Consider the following 7,863-nt stretch of genomic DNA (forward strand, 5'->3'; position numbering starts at 1 on the left):
GCCTGTATCAAAAGAAAATAGGCATTTCATATTATTGAACTACAACACAGTGCGTGCTCCAAAAGATGAGATGCATGTTGGAAATATGTATGTGCATCCGACTCTATGATTATGAATCTCATCAATAGTTTTTGTCTTTTTATTTTTATTTTTATGCAAGCGATATTGGGGAAGGAGGGAATCAAACTATGATCATGTGTACATGAATAAATGCTCTTAATCACTTGAGCTACAAGCCTATTGCATAATTTTTGTATATTTTGCATCACTGCGAGGTATAATATGTTGCATCACTGCGTGGGTTTACTCTAATAAAACAACGACAATAGTTTTATAGCCATACTCTTTGATACTACTACGAAAGAATTTCATCGAATCGAGACAAAGAATAAATTTTAGTAATGTTTATGTAGTAATACGGCCAAAGACAAAATAGTAAATTACATTTTTTTTAAATTCTTTTGACGACAATAATAGAACATTTAAAGCATTTTATAGCTCTTTTCTTGTCATCCATCTTTTTGTTTAGATTGTTAACATTCACACGTCCATGCCAGGAGGGAAAGACAAGAAAAAACGCTATTTCATATGTGAGCAAAAGACATATATGAAATAAAAACAAAAGAATGAAGCCAAAATGTAATTATTATGGATTGAGTGAGTTTTAAATAACAATAATTATAGGGGACCCTAAGTTTGTTTGTCAATGATGCATTAGTAGTATGCATCTAGTATGTTTGTGAGATAATAGTATTCTACACAAATAATACGGAAAGCATCATCTCATCCTGCAAGCGGTGCCTCAGTGCCCTCACTCCTGTATTATAGGTTTTCTTTCTTTCTTTTTGTTGTCAAAGTTAGGGAACGGAGGATGATTTTTTCTCACACACTTCTAAGGTCGCATGAGATTCGGACCAGAGACTATTGATCATCAAGTGCACTTTTTCATTGGACTAGAAGCTGTTTGCTATAGTTTTCTTCAATCTTCATAAAAATTTTCATGTATGGCACAAGTTAAAGCTAGAGATTAGGAAAAGGTTGATGAGCAACAGACTTTAGTCAAAGGATTGAGATGAAATCTTCGGAAAGCATGAATGAAAAGGAAATTTTTAGAAAGGTTATATGTAAAAGAGGACAATATATGTCTTTATCTTATTCCCTTTCATTCTTCGGAGTACGCAAATGCTAAACCTTTAGGTCAACTATAAACCTGAAGCTAATAATTTATTTTCAGATTCATAGAATGATATACAAACACATACATAAATTCTCCAATAAACTCTACAAATTACCTATTTCGTCAGTCATACCCTAAATACAGAGACATTGATTGCCGACATGAGGTAAGGTTCAATGTTATTCATAGCTTCAAAAACAGTGGTTTTATCTTTACCCTCACCCTCATATGAGGTAAGGTTCCTTCTCCCATTTATGGTTGAGAGGGTATGGTTACTCAGTTAGTCAAACAACCGAGCTCACATGTGTAAAGAAACTCGCTTAATCCCTTAATCTTATCGCTCATTTGTCAACAACAAAAACATATACTGTTATCAGAGAATGAGGATTCGAACACATAATCTTATAAGGAGCCGAGTAACTGCTCTTAACCACTTGAGCTACAACCTCATTTTTGATAGGGTCACAGGAGTGTAGCTATGCCAAAGCCATTAAGGCAAAAGAAGAATCTAATAATGAACCAACCAGTGGGGATTACTGTATTATCTTACAATGGAGGATTTGATGTAGAAATTAGATTGGCGGTGTTTCCACCTGAAAAATATCGCTGGCGACACGTCAGCGTGTGCGAGAGGAGCACGGCCAAAGCCAACGCAACAATGATTAAACAGAATAAACTAATAAAATAATATATTTTTAATGAATAATATAAATAATAAATAAATGCAGACATAGACAACATGCTCCTTTCTTGTTAATTGTGTGAGACGACCATGTATACAAATACACAAAAATATATTATCTAGAGTTGCAAACACTTCAAACCTCTGACCAAAGCGGGGGGACTGGAACTGCGTCCAGGTTCAATGAATCTAAATGCGTTGAATTTCCTAATTCACTATTAAAGTGCATGTTGTTGGTGTGACGATGAGAAGATAAAGCCATAGCCATTGCTGCAGTGGAAAGAGAAGGTCTATACAGATAGATGATGTGCATGTGTTTTCTTTGTGTTGGCTTGCACGATATTACACTTGAGGTTCTTCTTTTTAATTGCAAAAGATTAGATTGTCTTGTTTTAAATAATTTCGTTTTAATTAAATATTTAAGAAGTAACACGATTTCCGGACAAATTTACTCCCAAAGACATGCGGGGTTGATCAGGGACAAACAACATCATTTCAAGACGCTCTTTCTTTTGTCGGCAGGCGCGGAGGGAGCCCTAGCCATAAGTGGGAGAGAGACTTTCATGCAATGGGGATAACACTTTTTGCTATTTCCGACCAATAGAGTAATGACACATGGGATAATTTTTTCACGTGTCATTGCATTATTGGTCGAATATAGCAAAATAGTACTATCCCGTTACAAGAGAGTTTTTTTGCAGGAGTGGACTTGGCTTTCTCATTTGTTTTTTTAATCCCTTTATTATATCTATAGGATATGGAAAGAGGTAATAAGGAAAAATGATAAATTTAAGTTTTCGCCCCTGCCCCCTAAACATTGAATCCTTGTTCTGCGCTTATTTGGACTCGACCCATACTTGGGCTGAAAGTCCACATAAGCCCTTCATGGCTAAAAGAAGAGGGGGCTTCTACAATGAGGAGTTTAGAGTGAGGAGCTTATTTGAGGGATTCAATCCCACCATCAAACTATTTAAAATGCTTAAGTCTATTGATTTTCTCACATTTGTTGATGGTGGGATTGAACTCCTCAAATAAGCTCCTCACTCTAAACTCCTCATTATAGCCTTTCCAAAAAGAAGAAAGGCTATTAAAGTCAACTTGTTGGGTTAGGTATTCCCAATCAATCATACCTAGTGTTTGTGCAAATAATCTGGCGAAAGAATACTCGCTTCTAAATCCTTCGCCCTTTGATCTTCCTTCTCTCTCTTCCGAGTGGAGAGGGAGAGAGCTTCGGGTATTTTTCTCGGGTTTTGGAGCTAGGTTTAGAAGTAGGTTTTTTGAAGTACCTTGAATGATGAATGAAGTCATCTATTTATAGGAGCCTCGGGGCTAGGGTTTCGTGGAGAATAAACTCTTATTAGAAGGAGTTTATTCTTTACCCAAATTGTAGAGGTTGAGCCCATAAGGAATCTGATCGGGATCCAAATCTCCTAATTTGATGATGACTTTATCCCCTTATTAGGATAATATCAAAATTAATGATATTATCTTATTAAATAAAGATAATATCTTATAATATCTTATAATTAAGATATTATCCTTATTAATTAATTAACCAAATAAATTGGTTTAATTAATTAATTTAAAGGATAATCTTCTTTTCCACCCGCGCGTGTTGTGATTGGAGACGAAAATATTTGCTCCCACACCCAGTTACATGCTACTATGTTGTTATTGTTGTACTAGCCCAAGGAACACACACAATCCATTGGTATCCTACGTCCCAAGTCAGATAGCTAATTTACATAAATAATGTACATATATATGTTATCCTGTGTATGCGTTGCATGTTAGTATGCACGATATTACAGTTGAGGTTGTTCTTTTTATTTGCCAAATGAAATTTAGACAAATGGATTGTCATATATTAAATGAGATTCTTTTTCATTAAATTTTGGGTGTTATATTGGATTTTGATTTTAGTTTTTTCAATTAGGCATGTTAGGTACGAAGTTGTGGATGTTTACCGACATAAAATATCTATAAAGATGAATTTACTCATTGCTTTATATTATATTTTATGTATATATTTAGAATAAGACTGCTTAGGCCGCGATGGAAGAGCACGATACATCGTTTTGCTTGGTTTTTTTTGTTGTTTTGTCCTTTTTTATTTATTTATTTATACTTGAGATTTTTTTTATAAAAATGGAGTCGAGGCTTGGGTTTTTGTACGGTGTAGTTTTTAGGTGTTTTGAAGCCTAGTTGGTATAATTGGCCCGTTTGAAAATCAAATGAGTTTTTTTGTAAATTGGGCTCGAATACTTATATGTGGAGCCTACCTTTATTAGATAGTACAAAATAGAACCCCAAAAAAAGCGTTGGACCATGGGTTCACCAAAAATAAGTTTTGTGTGGGGAAGCTATTAAGAATTCTATAGTGAGAGCCTTAAGTGAGATCTTATTTCTTAACCATTAGATCATGCTAACTAAGTTGATTCAACGGCTAATCAATTTGATCCAACAGTTAAGAGATAGGGTCTTACTTAAGGGCCATATATAAAGCCCTTACTATAGAATGACTCGAGAATCTATGGTATGAACTTGTATGTGACAACACGGTGTCCGAACTTGTATGTGGATGCATTGTTTCCAACTAGAGCTGGGCACCCAAAGTAAATTGATCCAAGAGGCCCGAACTACCAATCGAATTGACGCTTTCGATGGAGCACATCCTGTAACTGAAGCTAAACCACCCTATCGAAAAACTATAGTTCTCGGTTCACCGAATAGACAGTTCGATGTTGGGTTGATTTCAATTTCTGAACTGATGACAACAAATGAAGAAGAAGACGACATATAGAGAAATGATGATGTTGAATCTACGAATGGAGGAAAAAAAAAAGACGCATGTTAGTCTGGTTGGGCTTGAGAGAAGAAGAGCGAGAGAAAGAGAGAAGAAGAAAAAAGAGAAGGAGAGAGAGGATGCTAGGATAAAATGTAAGAATGACTTAGGGTTTTAAGTTTTAACCCTAACATTTACAAAGACTGCAAAGCTAGGAAACTTGTAAGTATGTTCACTATATGTAAAAAGCACAAGGAGGCTGATTAGTGTAGTGGTGTTGCATTTGGAGATAACACTTTCTGCTATTCCTGACTAATAGAGTAATGACACATGAGATAATTTTTCCACGTGTCATTGCATTATTGGCTGAAGATAGCAAAACAGTACTATCCCCGTTACAAGAGAGTTTTTTTTGTAGGAGTGGACTTGGCTTTCTCATTTGTTTTTTTAATCCCTTTATTATATCTATAGGATATGGAAATAGGTAATAAAGAAAAAATGATAAATTTAAGTTTTTGCCCCCTGCCCCCCTAAACATTGAATCCTTGTTCTGCGCTTATTTGGACTCGACCCATACTTGGGATGAAAGTCCACATAAGCCCTTCATGGTTAAAAGAAGAGGGAGCTTCTACAATGAGGAGTTTAGAGTGAGGGGTTCTATCCCACCATCAAACCATTTAAAATGTTTAAGTTCATTGATTTTCTCACATTTGTTGATGGTGGGATTGAACTCCTCAAATAAGCTCCTCACTCTAAACTCCTCATTATAGCCTTTCCAAAAAGAGGAAAGGTTATTAAAGTTAACTTGTTGGGTTAGGTATTCCCAATCAATCATACCCAGTGTTTGTGCAAATAATCTCGCGAAAGAATATTCGTTTCTAGATCCTTCGCCCTTTGATCTTCCTTCTCTCTTTTCTGAGTGGAGAGTGGAGAGGGAGAGAGCTTCGGGTATTTTTCTCGGGTTTTGGAGCTAGGTTTAGAAGTAGGTTTTTTGAAGTACCTTGAATGATGGTTGAAGTCATCTATCATTTGCTGACGTCCAATGATTGGAGACGAAAACATTTGCTCCCACACCCAGTTACATGCTACTATGGTTGTTATTGCTGTACTAGCCCAAGGAACACACACAATCAATCCATTGGTATCCTACGTCCCAAGTCAGATAGCTAATTTACATAAATGATGTACATATGTTATCCTGTGTATGCGTTGCATGTTAGTATGCACGATATTACAGTTGAGGTTGAGGTTGTTCTTTTTATTTGCCAAATGAAATTTAGACAAATAGATTGTCATATATTAATGAGATTCATTTTCATTAAATTTTGGGTGTTATATTGGATTTTGATTTCAGTTTTTCAATTAGGCACGTTAGGTGCGAAGTTGTGGATGTATACCGACATAAAATATCTATAAAGATGAATTTACTCATTGCTTTATATTATATTTTATGTAGATATTTAGAATAAGACTGCTTAGGCCGCGATGGAAGAGCACGATACATCGTTTTGCTTGTTTTTTGTTGTTGTTTTATATTATATTAAATATCTACCTTTATTAGATAGTACAAAATAGAACCCCAAAAAAAGCATTGGACCATGGGTTCACCAAAAATAAGTTTTGCGTAGGGAAGCTATCAAGAATTCTATAATAAGGGCCTTATATATAGCCTTTAGGTGAGACTTTATTTCTTAACCATTAGATCATGCTAACTAAGTTGATTCAACAGCTAATCAATTTGATCCAATAATTAAGAGATATGGCATTATCTAAGGGCCATATATAAAGCCCTTACTATAGAATGACTCGAGAATCTTTAGTCTGAACTTGTATGTGGCAATAATGTGTCCGAACTTGTATGCGGATGCATTGTTTCCAACTACCCAAAGTAAATCGATACAAGAGGCCCGAACCACCAATCGAATTGATGCTTTCGATGGAGCACATCCTGTCACTGAAGCCAAACCACCCCATCGAAAAACTGTAGTTCTCAGTTCACCGAAAAGACAGTTCGATGTTAGGTCGATTTCAATTTCTGAACTGATGACAACAAATGAAGAAGAAGACGACATATAGAGAAATGATGATGTTGAATCTACGAATGGAGAAAGAAAGAAAAAAATGACGCATGTTAGTCTGGTTGGGCTTGAAAGAAGAAGAGCGAGAGGAAGAGAGAAGAAGAAAAAAGAGAAGGAGAGAGAGGATGCTAGGATAAAATATAAGAATGACTTAGGGTTTTAAGTTTTAACCCTAACATTTACAAAGACTGCGAAGCTAGGAAACTTGTAAGTATGTTCACTATATGTAAAAAGCACAAGAAGGCTGATTAGTGTAGTGGTGTTGCATTTGGAGATAGGTGTTTGATTCCCCTTGGCTTCAAGGCCTCTAGATAAATGTGGACATTGGTGCCAAAAAATCAAGACTGACTATACCGAACTAGTCCAACCAATAATTTACGTATATTTTAGGGTCCTATATTTTATACCAACCGATTCAAATTGTGAAAAGAAACCGAATTGAATAATACTCAAATTGAGGAAAAGCAAACAGAACTTAGTATTATTATTTTTCTCATAAATTAACATTTGACAAAACATGTAATTCTCTTATGCAAATTTAGAATGTTATTAGGTTTATTTTGATGAAGTAGAAATAGAAAATGCGAGTTCATGTAACTCAAGTAGTTAACAACATAGCTATGTTCAATTCTCCCATGTATTGTTTGTATAAATTAATTAATTAATTAAAGAGATTTCAATAAATAAATAAAAAGAGAGGCTATTTTAAAACCTAAGAACCAAATAAAGGTGTTGGGCCTGAAGAAGACAGTAAAAAATAGGTAAGAGCATCTCCAATCGATGTGTTAAAAGTGCCACATAGACATTTAATAGCTAAAAATAATATCTCACATCACTCCAACCGATGTGTCAAAGCTGATGTGGAATGAAGGCTGGAGGTTGAGATGTTATTTTTGACATCCCAAAAGCAAGATGTCAAATGAATATATATATTTCTTTTCTTTTCTTTTTAATTAAAAATAAATCAACACTAAAATGCAATAAAACAGTAATTTAATTTGACATATCGGGTGGAGTATAAAGCTGTGTAAGATATCAAATTGCCACATCAGCCATCAAATTTAAATTTGATGTTTGGTATTTGACATCTCCCTTGGAGATGCTCTAAGAAATAGGACTTCTCACCATAGAACGACTCAAT

The sequence above is a fragment of the Prunus avium genome, chromosome 1 (genome assembly GCF_965620075.1).
Source record: "Prunus avium chromosome 1, drPruAviu1.hap1.1, whole genome shotgun sequence".
NCBI lineage: Eukaryota > Viridiplantae > Streptophyta > Magnoliopsida > Rosales > Rosaceae > Prunus > Prunus avium.